Genomic DNA, 16949 nt, shown 5'->3' with positions numbered 1-16949 from the left:
CTCGATGCTCCTGAGAATGAACCAGACAAATATGTAAATCTATTTGCAGTCTAGGTTCCTGGATGCTCTGATAGGCTTAATCGATCTTTCCCCTTGTGTAATCATGCCTTTATCACTGGAGAATGGGAGTATATTGACCCTGGCTCCGTATCACGAAACTCATACTGTCAGGTACCCATCCAGTATTTGTGTATGTGCCTTCAGGGTAAATTCAGAAGAGAAGCAGGTCATAAAATTCTCTTTCAGATTTGGCCTCTCTCACCATCCTGCTTCCCTCCCTTAGCCCCCTGCCATCTGCTGAACAATCACAGCTCTGTGCCTTTGCACTTGAGGCTTCTCCTCTTGGAAAGCTCTTCCTTCTCTTCCTCCTCTGGCTCAAGACCCAGCTCAGGCTCTGGTCCCCAGAAGGCTTCCTTGATACTCCAGGGAGAGCCAGATGCCTTCCACTGGGCTCCCCAAGCCCCCTGCTGTCTCTCAATTAGAGCGTTCATCACACTCCACTGTAACTGTCAGGTTAAGTACCCCCATCAGGCTGCATTATCTTCCCTCTAAACTGAGATCTTCACAGGGGGATGGGGCATGGCTCCATCTCTGACTTGAAATAGTTCATACTATTGGTTTGAGATCTCTCCTGTAAGAAGTTCCTTGAATTATGTTTGTGACCTATGAACCTTATTAAGTTAGCTCATAAAAGAGAGGCTTGAGGACGAGAGAATTCATCCTTCTACAGAAGAGGGCTTGCCATTTAGAAGAAACAGGAGGAACGCAGTTGGGGCTTGGATGGATCAGGACACAGTGCAGACATTAGGATAGAGTGAGGTTCAGGACCGGCTGCCTGTCTCGGGTAGGGGACTTCTGGGTTCCCGTGCTTCCTCAGACTCACTTCCCATTTTTGAAAGCATACTTTTTGCTCTGCAATGATCTACAATTTCACTAGCCCAGTCAGCATGCATGTGTGCTAAGTTGCTCTGTCATGTCTGACTCTTTGCGACCCTATGGACTATAGCCCACCATGCTCCTCTGTCCATGGGCTTTCCCAGGCAAGAATCCTGGAATGGGTTGCCATTTCCTCCTCCAGGGGATCTTCCCAACCCAGGGATCGAATCTGCATCTCTTGCATCTCCCGGATTGGCAGGCGGGTTCTTTACCACCAGCGCAACCTGGGAAGCCCCAACCCAGCCAGACAGGTTCATTATTTAACAGCTATTTTGAAGCCCTAGCTCACATCTTTCCTGGACTTCCAATATGACATTTTAAATAGTCTGTGGCTTCCTGTGGACTATTTACTTTTAAAGCAGAAAACTGTTCTATTTATTTCTATTTTTCCCCAACAATATTTTCCAATAGTTCCTCTTACTAAAAATGACGGATTTTTTTTTTTTTTGGGTTCTCCCCCTATCACCAAGAGGTAGAGTTTAATCAAGTGTGTGTGTTGAGGTGAGAGGTTTACCCAAATATTTCCTGTGTGAGAGCTGGGTGACTTAGGACCAAGCCCCGTGTGTGTCCTTTCCCTGCGGTTCTAAAGCTATATAGTGCCTACCCCAGGAAATGCTTGCAAATCTCCTTGTCAAACATCTCTTCCGTTCTGTGTTTGGATGAGGTTATTTCTGCATTCAGAAAAGATGTCAGGTTGGGTGTGCACCATCACTGTGGGTAGATGGGTGTTCCTGGCCCAGGGATTTCCAGGGTCCCCACCCTGGCAGCATGTGTGGGAGGAGAGGAGCTGACCAGTGTAGATGGGCTTTGAGGTGGCTGAAGGTCCAGCTCTTGAGAAGCAGAATCAGCTTCACTGTGGGCTTGGGACCAGTGAACTTTATCTCAGTGTTCAAGAATCTCACTGGGTGGTGGGTGCCTACTCATGACACGTAAAAGGGAGACATTTCCCCTCAAAAGATTTCACTCTCCGTGGTCTCTCTGGCAGAGCTTTTCCTATCCTTTCCAACAGGGTACAAAAATTCCGTCTAAGCAAGGGCCAAGGTCAGGGCTTCCCTGGTGGCTCAGTGGTAAAGAATCCACCCACCAATGCAAGAGACGAGGGTTCAATCCCTGGGTTGGGGAGGTCCCCTGGAGAAGGAAATGGCAACCCACTCCAGTGTTCTTGCCTGGAGAATCCCATGGACAGAGGAGCCTGGCTGGCTACAGTCCATGGGGTCTCAAAGAGTCAGACACAACTTAACAACTAAGCAACAATGTCAGGGCACAGGTTGAGAGACTGTTGCTCTCAAGCTCATATACAGCTTGACAGGGTTCCCTTAGCTAGCTCGGATCAGGCCCGCCCCCTCCCCCCCCAAACCCCGCTTCCAGGTTCATCATCTAAGCAGAGTTCTTTTGGTACCACGAGCTTTTATCCCCTTTTGTCATCAGTCTCTTCTCTGAACAAAGCAGTGCAGTGCAGTCTTCCACGTATTCCTTTCTGGTGCTGTGTCCTTTCAAACCTAAGGCTACGGACTTCCTTGCTGGTCCAGTGGTTAAGAATCGTCTCCCAATGCAGAAGACGTGGGTTCCATCCCTGATTGGGGAACTAAGATCCCACATGCAGTGGGGCAACTAGAAAGCCTTTGAGCTGCAAAGGCTTTGGGCTCTGGAGCCCATGCCCTGCAACTTCAGAAGCATGCATGCTTCAGCGAGAAGCCACAACAAAGACCCAGCAGAACCAAAACAAAACAAAAAACCCTAAGACTAAAGTCATTTAGAAGACATTTGTATTTTATACTTTAAAGTATGCTGGGTATTGTGAATAAATCTGCTGTAGACTTTTTTTTTTTTTTCATGTCTTTTTGGTGAACATTTGTGCTCCTCTCTGTTGGTGGGATCACTGAGTCATAGAGTGCTATTCACCTTTAGTAGATGCTACCAAATGATTTTCCAAAGCAGCTAAACCAACTTACTCTCCCACTAGCACTGTCTGAGTGTTACGCCTCTCTGCACCCTCCCCAACACTGCGGATTGTCCATTTTTAAAATTTTAGTCTTCCTGGTGGGTATGTAGCAATGTCTCATTGGGTTATTGTTTACATTTCCCTGACAAGTAATGATGTTGGGTATTTTTTTCTCAAAATAACCATTTTGGACATCTTTTTAAAAAGTTTCTGTTCAAATATTTTCCCTATTTTTTAACTGAGTTGTTTCTCTCCTTATCATTGACTTGTGGAGTTTTAAAAGTAGACATTCTAAATAGGACTACTTTGTCAGTATATGTATTGCAAACGTCTCTCAGTCTTTGGCTTATCTATTTGCTTTCTTTTTTAAAAGATTTTTTTTTTTTTGATGTGGACCATTTTTTAACGTCTTTACTGAATTTGTTACAATATTGCTTCTGTTTTAGTTTTTTGGCCATGAGGCATGATAATTCCCAGACCAAGGATCAAACCCGCACCCCCTGCCCTGGAAGGTGAAGTCTTAACCACTGGGCCACCAGGGAAGTTCCCTCTATTTGCTTTCTTAATAGTGTCTTTTGATGAACAGGTTATTAATTTTAATGAGTCCCAGAATGTGGGAACTCCTAGAGTCCTAAGTCATTAGTCTAGAAACAGTCTTAGGACTCATTTGGCTGCGCCATCTCATTTTATAGAAGAACCAATTAGTGCTGACAAGGAAGAGGACTGTAAAAATTAAACTTGGATTAAACTCTTTACTCCTAAAAGCTAAAGGAGTTCTGGGCTTCCAAGGTGGTGCAGTGGTAAAGAATCTGCCTGCCAGTGCAGGAGATGCTAGAGACGCAGCTTGGATCTTTGGGTCGGGACGATCCCCTCAAGTAGAAAGTGGCACCCCTCTCCAGTATTCTTGCCTGGAAAATTCCATGGGCAGAGGAGCCTGGCTGGCTACAGTCCATGGAGCTGCAGAGTTGGACATGACTAAGCATACACACACACACACACACACACACACACATATGTACACACAAAGGAGTTCTATGATCATCATTATTATTTTTGTCAACAAGGCCACCAAGATTTTACAGACTTACTACATGGCAGGTACTATCTAATTAATCACCACATAGGTGTATTTTGAGAGTCCCTGGTTAATTCATCTACCCAGCTGACCTTTCACCTGGTCTCTCTCATGCCTATCATGCCTTCAGCAAGAAGCAAGCATATCCTGAAGTTGACGGTTGACAGAACATGCTCTCCTGCTCTAAGACACAACCTCTGGGCTGAGTAGAGAGAACTCTGGTGGGAAAGTTTTGCTGCTCATGTATTTATGGAATGAATGTATTTAATTCAAATCTATATTCTTCTGTGTTGTTGTTTAGTTGCTAAGTTGTGTCCATCTCTTTGCAACCCCATGGACTGTAGGCCACCAGGCTCCTCTGTCCATGGGATTTCCCAGGCAAGAATACTGGAGTGGGTTACCATGTCCTTCTCCAGGAGATCTTCCTGACCCAGGGATGGAACCCATGTCTTCTGTATTGGCAGGCAGATTCTTTTTTTTTTTTTTTTAATTTTATTTTATTTTTAAACTTTACAAATTGTATTAGTTTTGCCAAATATCAAAATTCTTTATGGCTGAGCCACAAAGGAAGCCCTGTATTCCTCTAGGAAGGATGAAAATACAAACTTTAAAAAAAATACAAAAAAAAAAAAAAAAGCTAAGCCTTACCTAATTAATCCTCCCAACAAGCTTGTGAGGAGGAGGCTAGTGTTAGCATGTGGGACAGATGAAGAGTGCAGAGCTTGATGGGCCCAGGTCACACAGCTGTATCTGCCTGACTCAGGGCTGCCTGAGTCTTCATAACTGGCCACTCTGTGCCCCTCCAGTGCTTCCATTTCTCAAACATGTGATTTCTGTAGGCTTCAGTGCTCACATGGTCTTTGAGTAGACCTGGCCCTCTGTTCCAGGAGGGCATGGGTCCACACAGCACCTTCAGGGTCTGCTCCAGGCTGCTGTGGTCCTGAGGCTACAACCATATAGGAGCTACCTCCAGATGTGCAGATGTGAAAGGTCCTCCCCAGAGCCCGTTCCCTTGTGTTCTCTCCCACTTTCTTTACCTCTGTCGGGGTCTCTGTCCTGTGTGTGGTGTTGGGCCAGTCCCCTTATGGATCCCAGCCATGAAGGGTGATGTGAGGCTGCGTTTTGTATGGACCCATGGAAGTCTCATGAGCAAGTGTGAAAACTGACTCACCTTCACACCAACCCACAGTTCCCCGAAACCTGGGGCCCCAGGACTCATGTCCCAGATTTTCTCAATCTTTCCCTATGGAGTGGAGACTTTATAAGTAGAAGTGACATACTGAGAAGAAACTCTAAAATGACTTGAGATTCTTTTTCTGCCCTGCAGACCATGAGATCACATTTGTACTAGTGTATGATCCTGCACACATAGGTCGATGGGGCCAGAGCCACGGGGCTCCAGGATTGGGGCTGCCTTTGACCACAGAGGATGATCTGTGTGGTGGGATTTAACAAGGGATGGGGGGCTGGGAATTCACTTTCTTCTTGACTCCCTTGGCCCATCCCCTGGTATCTCCTTCTCTGGTGGGGAGAGGTCACTGCTCTGTGTTGGGGACAGACTTCTGTTGGGAGTCCTTCCTCCTGCCTGCATCTGGGCTGCGCCTCCAGGAGGTATAATCCCAGGGGATCCCAGGCCAAGTGCAAGGGAGTATTATTCCCACAGAATGAGGAAGAGCTGGCGGGACAGCCCAGAAACAGGGACTTTGACCACCCTGCTCCCTGAAACCCTAGGCCAGAGGCAACTTTCAGCAGCTTCCTAACTACCTGGCTTTCCTTGGGGAGGGGAAGAGGGAAAAAAAAGGAGAGAAAAAAGAATGAGGAGGAAAAAATAAAGAGAAGGCTCCTCTTTCCCTGTCTCAACGGTGTGCCCATGTTGTCTTCAGGGCCCTCCCTTGAGGAAAACGTAGGGCTGGAGACCAGCAGATACCTCATCCCTAAAGAAGCGCTTGTGATTTTTCAGGGGCTGCTTCCAGACAGGGCCCCAGAAGGGGTCTGTTTTTAAATATAATCATGGAGCTGACTTGAAATATTTGTAAAGTGCATTGGTGTCAAGAGTTAGGTCCTGTGCGGTCATAAATATAGGACACTGATTTATGTACTTGTTTGTCTCTTCAGCAAAGAAATGTCCCCTGCCGTGCTGGACCAGCACGTACTCTCAAGATCCAAGGCACTGGGGAGGATTTCCAGCAGAGGTAGGCAAAAATGGATGACATTCAGGGAGTGGAAATTGATGAGCTGGAAGAGGAGGGAAGAGCCAGGAGACAGGTAAGGAGACAAGACTCTTGTAGACCCAGTGGAGGGACCCCTGTTTTGTATAACAGTTCTTCATTTGCATATGGTCTGTGGCAGCAGTTAGATAGTTGGCTTGGCTTCCTAAGAGCAAGAATGCTGTGATGTGCCTTATGGAGAAAATACACATACTAGATAAGCTTGGTTCAGGCATGAGTCATGGTGCTGTTGACTGTGAATTCGATGCTGAGGAACCAACTATATTATTAAATAAGATGCCCTTAAATAGAAACACACATAAAACAGAGCTATGAATTGATGGTTGATGAAAATGTGACCAGAGACTGGCAGGAGCCTAACCCTATATTCCCCCAGAGGAGCAATGTTTCAGCGTTTACTAATTTAGTGTTTGCAGTGACTTATAGAACATTACCACGACTAAGGAGAATTTTCTGCAGATCAAATGGCAAGAAATAGACAACGTCTATTAGAATTGACCAAGAGAAGAGAGGGGAGCATGGGATGAAGCAGAGGCAGGACGGACAGCGGGAAGTGTCAAGTGGACGGGATTCTTGGGGCTGAACGAGGGGCCAGCAGCTGTGAGGCTGTGAGGAGGACAGCTGGGCCATCAGCACTGTCAGTCAGAGGTCATGGCAAGGAGGAGGGACCCACATAGAGAAATGACTGAGCCCTGCAGGGATGCAGTGGGAGATGGGTCTCAGCTGGCATGGGGGTGGGGCAGGGTGCAGGTATACTTGGAAGGGAATTCGTTGACCAAGAGAGCACCCCAAGGTGAGTGGGGGTTGGGCCTTGAAGATGAGGAGTCATCCCTCCCTCCATGGCATGGGAGATGGAGTGGACAGGACTTTCTGATCAGCAACGGGCTTCCTGAACTTCAGGCACAGGCTACATGCCTCCAGAACAAGCCCAGAACTGTCCTTGGAGCAGGGGAGTCTGTCCTGGGCACCAAGCCCGTCCTATGGGCCAGCTGGCTAGAGACAAAGTCTGGGGCAGCGGGGCCTTAGCAGCCCAGGAAGAGGAGGCAGAATGTCAGGCTAAGACTGGGGACTTCAGGAGAGTGTCTGCCCTCTGCCCTGTGCTCCTAGGAGGGGCTGTGGACTGGGAACGATAAAGATCCCTCCATTCAGAAACCATCCACCCCAGGAAGACAGGCTGTGGTCAGAACTAACTTAGTCCTTATAATTGATCTGAAAGTCACCCACTCACACCTCATTATGTCACCCAGGCACACCTCATTATGTCAATGTTCTGTTTGCACACAAATAACCTTTTATTGACATTAAAAAAAACAAAACTATTAAGTCATAGGTTTTCAAACTGGAAAGTGCCTCCAGAAGTCCAGTTTCTTACTGGGAGCAAGTAAAATATTATTGTGCCCATGTGATAGTTTAGGAATAGGGCACAGAGGCTCTTATAGATAATACAGAGCAGATGGAGACTAGAATGGGGCTTCCAAGGTGGCGCTAGTGGTAAAGAACCCACCTGCCAATGCAAGAGAGTCAAGAGATGCAGGTTCGATCCCTGGGTTGGGAAGATCCCCTGGAAGAGGGCGTGGCAACCCACTCCAGTATTCTTGCCTGGAGAATCCCATGGACAGAGGAGCCCGGCAGGTTACAGTCCATAGGGTTGCACAGAGTTGGGCACGACTGAAGTGACTTAGCATGCACGCATGGGGACTTGAATGCAGGTCCCGTCTCCCTAGCTTGACTCCCCGTCATGTGGTTTTGGGACTTGACTTTCTCCATTCGATCCCTGTTTTCCTCCAACACATCTCAGTGTAAGGGAGCCGTGTGCTTGCTGTGATGTGCACTCGCCTTTCTCTTCCTGCCTCTGATAACTTCAGCCCATCTGTCCCCCTTCCTGGCTCTCTGGTCCCAGGCCCTGACTCTGCCAGTCCCCTGCTCATCAGTTCGCTCTGTAGCCCCAGAGAAAAGTGTCTGTGAGGGTGAAGACACGGGTGGGCTGCCTTGCACAGCAGGGTTCTGTGGCTCCTTAAAAAACAAGGTTTGCTCTGTGTGCTGTGCTGTGGAGGCCAGCTGCTGGGGGAGAGCAAAGGAAAGAAAATCTGTTTCAGAAAGCCCAGGTGAAGGCAGCCAAGACAAATACACCCAGCCAAGGGAGTAGGAGGGCTGGAAGATTCCAGATGCAGAGCCTTTGCTACACCACCAGGACTTGACCAAGGAGCTGGGCAGATGAGGGAGGGAGAAGATGTCAGGCAGGCTGTCTACCTGCTGCCCCCGGAGCCCAAGCAGGAGACGTTTTCCTGGGGACTGGCCCTTCGTGGGTGGAGGAACTGAGCAGGGTTCAACCAACAATGCAAGCCCCACAATGGGAAGCAGAGGAAGGGGTGTGTGGACCACGCCCGGTGTCGTCCCAGGCGCTGACCAGCTAGGCCTTCTGCTTCCTGTCTCACTCATCCCGCCCCCTGCCTGCCTCCCTCTATGTCACATGGCTCTTCTGTCAACAATGGCTGAGCAAGAGGGGCCGAGGGGCCAAGAGGATGTGTGGGTCCTTCCTTTAAGGCTGTTCTGGGAACCAAAGCTGGGCCTCATGGAAATGTACGCTCTGAAAGGACAGCCCCTGGTCTCCCAGCACGAGACGTTTACCCAGGGCGGGCCCCGGTGAGTCAGGGGGCCATGCGTCCCCAGAGAGTCACGCTGGCGGCTTGCAGGCCTGAACAGTAGGGCATTCTGCTGCTGCCTGGCTCCTCACCCTCTCTTACTAGTTCAGGGAAAGGGAAAGGCGAGCTGAACCAGCAGCAGACAACGTGGGCCCAAGGGGGAGGACCACACTGGCTGGAGCCAGTCCGAGGACCTGGCTGGGCAGATGGCCCTGGGGCTGGGCCACCAGGCAGAGGTGCTGGGATCTGCAAATGGTGCCCTGTCCCTGGAACCAGACACGTTCCAAGACACGTGTTGGCCTGATGTCAGACACATGGCTCAGAGCGGGCAGGGCAGTGGGACAGAGGCCTCTGTGACCAGCCTCACCATATGCCTGAGGCCTCCTGGCTAAGACCCAAGGGTCTTTTCTGAAATTTTGAAAAGCTGGTCTCTAGAAGAGAGTGATGCTACTCTCTAGGGTCCCCCAAGGGGACTGGAAGGATGGATCAAAGAACCTGGTTGTTACTCGGTTGTTCAGTCCCTAAGTCAGGTCTGACTCTTTGCTACTCCGTGGACTGTAGCCTGCCAGGCTCCTCTGTCTATGGGATTCTCCAGACAGGAATACTGGAGTGGGTTGCCATTTCCTTCTCCAGCGGATCTTCCTGACCTGCGTCTCCTGCATTGGCAGGAGGGTTCTTTACTGCTGATCAACCAGAGAGGCCCCAAACCTGGAGATACCCTCAAAATAAGGAAGAACTTGTCAATAACTGTAAAATCTCTCTCAGGACAGATAAGGTTTGGGATTAGCAGATGAAAACTAGTACATGTAGGATGGATAAACAACAAGGTCCTCTTGTATAGCACGGGGAACTACATTCAGTGTCCTGTGATAAACCATAATGGAAAAGAATATGAAAAGGCATGTTTATATATAACTGAATCACTTTGCTGTACAGCAGAAATTAACACATTGTCAATCAACTATACTTCAATAAAATAAATTAAGCAACGACAAAAAAGAGATAATGAATTATCTTTCATTAAATGTGTTCAAACAAAAAGTATGGCAACCACTTTGGCGGATGTCTGGAGGGGAAAGGTCCATCTAGTCAAAGCTATGGTTTTTCCAGTGGTCATGTATGGATGTGAGAGTTGGACAATGAAGCAAGTTGAGCGCTGAAGAATTGATGCTTTTGAACTGTGGTGTTGGAGAAGACTCTTGAGAGTCCCTTGGACTGCAAGGAGATCCAACCAGTCCATTCTAAAGGAGATCAGTCCTGGATGTTCATTGGAAGGACTGATGCTAAAGCTGAAACTCCAATACTTTGGCCACCTCATGCGAAGAGTTGACACATTGGAAAAACCCCTGATGCTGGGAGGGATTGAGGGCAGGAGGAGAAGGGGACGACAGAAGATGAGATGGCTGGATGGCATCACTGACTCGATGGACATGAGTCTCAGTGAACTCCGGGAGTTGGTGATGGACAGGGAGGCCTGGCATGCTGCGATTCATGGGATTGTGAAGAGTCGGACACGACTGAGCAACTGAACTGAACTGAACTGGAGGGGAATCATGAACTGATTAGTGGTTGCAGGAGATTCTCTCAAGGACATGTCCTATCCCCAAAGTCCTTAGGTCCTAGGAATTGAGTCAGTGACATGCATGTTGGCAAGTGTTTTAATCTAACCAAACCTCAGCTTCCCCATCTGAAAAACAGTGTGTCTGGGTTGCATAATGATGAGGATCAAATGAGGTTTGACACCCCAAGGCTATAGTGACATGTAAGATGTCACTAACATAGGTTCTCAGTAAATATGGGTGGCTATTAAATGATCAAAGTCAGTAGCTGACACCAATGGCATTACCCCTATACCACTGAAGTCTCGAGTGTCCAGTCTTGCCTCACTGTTCCCTAAATCAACAGTCAGACTGGAACACACACACACACACCCACGCACACACTCATCTCCTCCCATTCTGAAGAATCTTTCAGTTTAGACAAAGAGCAGACCTGCTCTCTCCATCTGGGTAACTTTTACCTTTTTTAAGTGTGAACTCAAAAATCATCTCTTTTAAGTTCTTATGACCTACTTGCCCTGCTTAGACTAGACTTCGGCTGAGCTAGCATCCTTATAGGTCTTCTCTAATGGTCTGATTTTTTGCTTGTCTTTCCCATCAGGCTGAGCTCCTGGGGGGCAGGGATGGTGTTTAGTGTATCCTCAGGGTAAAAGAGTTTAATGCTAAAGACTGCGTGCTTTGATATTGAACACATCTGGGTGAGAGTCCTGGTCTTGACTAACGGCAGGAACTTGGTCTCCTTGCCAGTAATTTGAATCTTGGTTTTCTTATCTGTAAATGGGAATAAAGTGAGGGTAAAACACTCAGAGCCCTGGAAAGGATTAAAGAAAGAAGGGATGTGGGAGTTTGGAAGAGAACCAGGTGCACAGGAGGGCTTCCCTGATGTCTCAGCAGTAAAGAATTCACCTGCCAACGCAGGAGACTTGGGTTCTGTGTGTCGAAGATCCCCTGGGGAAGGAAATGGTAACCCACTCCAGTATTCTTGCCTGGGAAATCCCATGGGCAAAGGAGCCTGGCAGGCTACAGTTCATGGGGTCGCAAAAGAGTCAGACATGACTTAGCGACTGAGCACAGGTACACAGTAAACATCCAAGAGACTTAGCTATTGTGATTGCGATTGTGGCTCATGTGCCCAACACCCAGCAGTAGCTTAGAGTGTGGGTGACTGAACGGACGGAGAAGAGGCTGAACAAATAGACATTCGCCTGTCCTCTGGCTGGCTGGGCTGAACTCATCATGACCTTCTGTGGTGGGCCCCAGGTACTCTGATGACTCCCTGCAGTGGAAAGTGTACTGTGTTAGGGGTCAAAGAGCAAGGCGAACCCCTTAAGGGCAGGGAACTGGGGTACCAAGGGGCCAAGACTTTATTGGGGTCCCACCAGCGCTGCTCTGGAACACCGCACAGGAGGCCCAGGAGGGCGGTCCTTGTTGGGGAGCCCTGGCAGGTCTCGGGCACAGCCTGGGTTCCATCCGCTCTTGTGCAATCCTCACTCCCAGGGTGACTGTTGCTTCTGGAGTTTGTTTAAGGAAAGTGGCGGAGGGAGCATGAGCTTTGGAGCCGCTCGGCAGCCACTGTGGCTGCGCAAGCAGACACACAACAAAGCAGCCCATTGAAGGCCAGAACCACCGAGTCCCATAAACAGCCTTCAGAAGGGACACCTTGTCCCACATTTACAGAAATGCACCCCGGGCTCTATTTAAAGACCTACACACTGGAGTAAGCACGAGTTGGTTTATTTCTGATTGTCCACACGGCCCCCTGGGATTCTCTCTGAAGAATGACTGCACACCTCTATTGACCCTACCCATCCCCAGCCATTTCAGCCTCTCTGAGTCTTTTCACTAAAATGAACAAACAATCTAGCCCATTCATCTAAAAAATTTTTTCTTTCTGAAACATAGTTTAGCCAGATCCCTCTTAGAGGGCTGAGCTTGCACCAAATATAGATGTTTAATAATTAAGTTATTTTGATGTTACTGAGTAGCAGAGACCAGGTGTTTTTTTGGGGGGGGGTGGTGGGGAGGGACCTGGAGGAGGCACAGGGTGTAAAATATAGGTCAACTGCAAACTCGGATCCCATGATGATTGTTCTCTGGGCAGAAAGAACTTTAAAAATGCAAGCAAAAGACAAATGAGACCTGGGCCCAGACTACCCTGTTCTCTCCAGCCAGTCACGGGGAAAGAGCTGAGGATGGGAAGGGCACTGCCGGGTGTCAAGCTCTGAGCTTGGAGTGTGTGTGTTTCACACTCACCCTTGGTGTTACTACAGGGAGGGACGGGGGAGCTCTTGGGGTCAGGTAGATGAGGTTGAAATCCTGGCTCCACCAGGGAAGCTTCTTGCCTATCTGTGCCTCACTTTCCTCACCTGTAAAAGAGGATAACAAAAGAACCAACTCACAAGGTTGTGGCAAAGATGACATGAAGTGATATTTACAGAGCAATTAGAATAATAGTGCCTGGGTCATGCTAAATACCACTGACTTAAAAAATCGTCACAACCTAAACGTTGAGAGTTATGTCTTATTCGATGGGAGACAGCCTGTCAAGTGATCCTGAGAAAACTGCTCCAAGCAGGCGAGAGGAGGAGCCAGGTTGTATAAGAAGTCTTACAACAAAGGGCAGGTGGCCTGAACATCAAAAGGTTATTGTTAATTAAACAAAAGCAGATATCCCAAATTAAGGAATTCGGTGCCTTTTTTAAGCATGGAGAGATATAAGAGTCTGGGCTGACTGAAATCATTAGTTTCATATGCATCTCAGCTATGGGGCCAGCTATCATATGCATCTCAGCTCCTCAGGGTTCACTGTAGGTAGTGGCTGTAGCCTGATGGCTGTCAGATCACAGGTATTCTCCTTCCTGAGTGCCCTTAGGGCTCAGGAAATCACATTTGGAGGGCTGGAGTTGCTGATGGCTGTGACATCCTTGTTTATTGACATGGCAAGAAATACTCCATTTCTCAATACTCAATCATTATTATCCTCACATTAGAGATGAAGAGGGCTTCCCAGGTGGCACTAGTAGTAAAGAACCCCCCTGCCAATGCAGGAAACGCAAGAGATGCAGGTTCAATCCCTGGGTCAGGAAGATCCCCTGGAGATCAGGGCAACCCACTGCAGAGTTCTCGCCTGGAGAATCCCATGGACAGAGGAGCTTGGTGGGCTACAGTCCATAGGGTCACAAAGAGTCGGACGTGACTGAAGTGACTTAGCATGCACAGAGACAAGGAATTAAGTCTTGCAGAGACCATATGAGTTGCTCAAGGTCATACAGCTAGCTAGCGATGGAAACGGGTCTCAGGCCCTAATCAGCTTCATCCAGAACTGGTGGACTTGCCCCCACCCTTCACCGCCGAGCAAAGGAAGGGGATTCCAGCTAAGTCTTGAGCTGAAGAGGCTGAGGGACCCCTTGCCTACCCTTTCCCATGCCCACAACCTACGGGGACCCAGAGAAAGAAGGTTGAGTCCAGGAATCTAGGACATTTAAATACTGACATTTAGCCAGTGCTTCCTACTGCTTCTATTCAACACAAATACAGCTTTCGCCATGTGACAGCTCTGTTTCAAGCACTTTACAGATATTTTTCTCTTTTAGTTCTTATAATTCTCCCCTATGAGGTGGCTGCTGTTAATAGCAGTAGTAGTATTTTTCAAAGAAAATCATTTATGATAAAACCATTGAAACTTTCCTTAAAAGGTCAAGCTTGTAATCACTCGAATGGGACAGTTAAGAACAGTTGCCCCCACCCCCATCTTCATCCACATATTTCATGGTACAAACAAAACTGGATGGAGCTTCAATCTCCTGACCTCCAGGTCAGCACTCCTACAAGCAACGCCATTCCAGTCCTGGGTCCACCACCAGCAGTCATCTGGGTAAGGGATTCTGGACTGGCCCCAGTCTTAAATGAAGTGCCCCTAGGCCGAGACAGAATTTAGCAGCCATCTAGTCCAGAGCTCTGGCTTCATTTCCAAGGATATGGAACTAGAAAGAATGAAGAGCTTTGTAGCATACCCGTAAAAGGGCGGTCCAGTGCTGAAGATCAGGATTCCACATCCTAAGACCATGTTGTTCACAAGCAAGATCCTGAATCTAAGCACTGAAGAACTGATGCTTTCGAACTGTGGTGTTGGAGAAGATTCCTGAGAGTCCTTTGGACAGCAAGGAGTTCAAACCTGTCAATCCTAAAGGAAATTAATCTTGAATATTCATTGGAAGGACTGTTGCTGAAGCTGAAGCTGAAGCTCCAAAACTTAGGCCACCTGATTCGAAGAGCTGGCTCATTGGAAAAGACTCTGATGCTGGGAAAGATTGAGGGCAAGAGGAGAAGGAGGTGACAGAGGATGAGATGGTCAGATAGCATCACCAACTCAATGGACATGAATTTGAGAAAACTCCGGGAGATAGTGGAGGACAGAGGAGCCTAGCATGCTGCAATCCATTGGGTTGTGAAGATTCACAGCCTGGGATATAAACCCAGGTCTGGCTCCAGAATCCATGCTCTTACTTATCATGTCAAATGCTTTATATTCAAAAACATTTAATACTGCAGCTTGCCCCTCACTCCAACCCTCAGCACCCCATTGCTTAATCCTTTACCATTTTTTCCTTTCCCAATAGAACTTGTCTCCTCTAACTTAACATATAATTTACTTAATTGATTATGGTTTATTAATGAATGAATAAGCACCACTAGGACTTTGTTTTGTGTGCTGATGTATGCCAGGCACTTAGAGCAGTGCTGACACACGGTAGGCACTCACTAAACGCCAAATAAATCATTAGATAAAGAAACAAGGGATTCGTGGGGGTCATGTTGTATTAGATACATTAAGTAAATTGTTCAAGTCCTCATTTGGCTGAATGGTGAGACAGGATTCAACCCAGATCTGACTTTATAATGTTCTTTTTTTTTTTCTTTTTTAATAAACTTGTGAATCTGATACATGATCATTGTTTAAAACGTTTTATATCTTTATTTGGTCGCGTCGAGTCTCGTTGCGGAACATGAGATCTTTCGTCGGGGGGGCACAGTCTCTCCAGTTGTGGCTTGGAGGCTCCAGAGCGCGCAAGCTTCAGTAGTTGTGACATGTGGGTTTAGTTGCCCTGCAGCAGGTGGGAGCTTAGTTCCCTGACCAGGGACTGAACCTGTGTCCCTGTATTGCAAGGTGGATTCTTAACCACAGAACCACCAGGGAAGTCCTTATAATGTTCTTCTTAATTATGGGTTTTCTCTTAAGAAATGATGTGTTTAGCCGTTTTATACATATATATATATATATTATATATATACATTTTTTTAAACCAACAAAGCTCTGAGAGACTTTGAAAGTTGCTATGGACCTATAAGAATATGCCCCATATGAAAGCCACACTAAACTAATAGGAGTGTAAGGGAGACCAACAAAATTTTGGCTTTTCCTATAATAGGGACTAGGATGCTTTTTATTTTTATTTTTTAATATAAATTTATTTATTTTAATTGGAAGCTAATTACTTTATAATATTGTATTGGTTTTGCTATACATTGACATGAATCCACCACAGGTGTACATGTGTTCCCCATCCTGCAGTACAGGAGAATCTGCCTGCAATACAGGAGATCTGGGTTCTATTCTTGGGTCGGGAAGATTGCTTGGAGAAGGAAATGACAACCCATTCTAGTATTCTTGAGTGGAGAATCCCATGGACAGAGGAGCCTGGCAGGCTACAGTCCATGGGGTTGCAAGAGTTGTATATGACTTAATGACTAAATCACAAAATTCCAAGTTTTTTCAGAAAAATCCCGTGTGTGTGTGTCCCTGCTGCGCTGGTGCAACAAGAGACTGAGCTGGGCAATGGGACAGCACGGTTCCTGCCCTTGGGGAACTTAGTCTGGTGGAGGCGCTGAAAGTGCTGAGTGACTGTGGTGCGTGGTGTATAAAAGCTTAAGGATGAGATACTTGGGAACACAAAGGTTTGAGAGCTCATGGAAAGCTTCAGGGAAGTCACCCAGAAGAGGGAGGGGCTATTGGAACCAGTTCCTCTTGTGTCCAAAGTCCTTGTGTGTGTGTGTACATGCATGCATACTCAGTCATGTCCAGCTCTTTGTGATCCCATGGACTGTAGCTCGCCAGACTCCTCTGTGCATGGGATTTCACAGGCAAGAATACTGGAGTGGGTCGCCATTTCTTTCTCCAGGGGATCTTTCCCAACCCAGGGATTGAACTCATGTCTCCTGTATTGACAGGCAGATTCTTTACCAATGAGCCACCTGGGAAGCCCACTCACCCCCCCATAGGAATGCATTAAAGACAACTATCTTTCCCTAAGCGGGGATTTCTGGAGACATGACACTAAGGCGAAGATGATCATTTCAGTGATGAAGTTAGCAGGGCCTGTTTCAACCTCTCCAAAGCTGACTTAAACCTTCGGACTATATCTCCTTTCTAACCCTCCTGCGCTGGTCTCCCTGTCCTCTCACCCTCTCTCCTCCTGGGGCCATGTAAGTTCAGGGCTGAGCACCCTGCTCCCTGCCAGCTCCGAGCGGAGCTGCCTATTTGACCAGATTGCACCTTGGGATTAGCTC

At 47.6% G+C, this 16949-nt stretch overlaps 1 long non-coding RNA gene across 1 annotated transcript in view; it reads left to right on the top strand.

Moving 5' to 3' along the window:
* Positions 1–16949, top strand: part of LOC132343337 (uncharacterized) — a 105807-nt gene that overhangs the window by 78748 nt on the left and 10110 nt on the right. Inside the window, exon 2 of the long non-coding RNA XR_009492105.1 lies at positions 6069–6218. This is a non-coding gene — a long non-coding RNA (uncharacterized lncRNA). The remainder of the gene's footprint in view (positions 1–6068; positions 6219–16949) is intronic.

This window comes from Bos taurus, chromosome 21, assembly GCF_002263795.3.
Source record: "Bos taurus isolate L1 Dominette 01449 registration number 42190680 breed Hereford chromosome 21, ARS-UCD2.0, whole genome shotgun sequence".
Taxonomy (NCBI): domain Eukaryota; kingdom Metazoa; phylum Chordata; class Mammalia; order Artiodactyla; family Bovidae; genus Bos; species Bos taurus.
The sequence above is the reverse complement of the archived record's forward strand: the minus strand, read 5'-3'. Positions and strand labels throughout refer to the sequence as shown.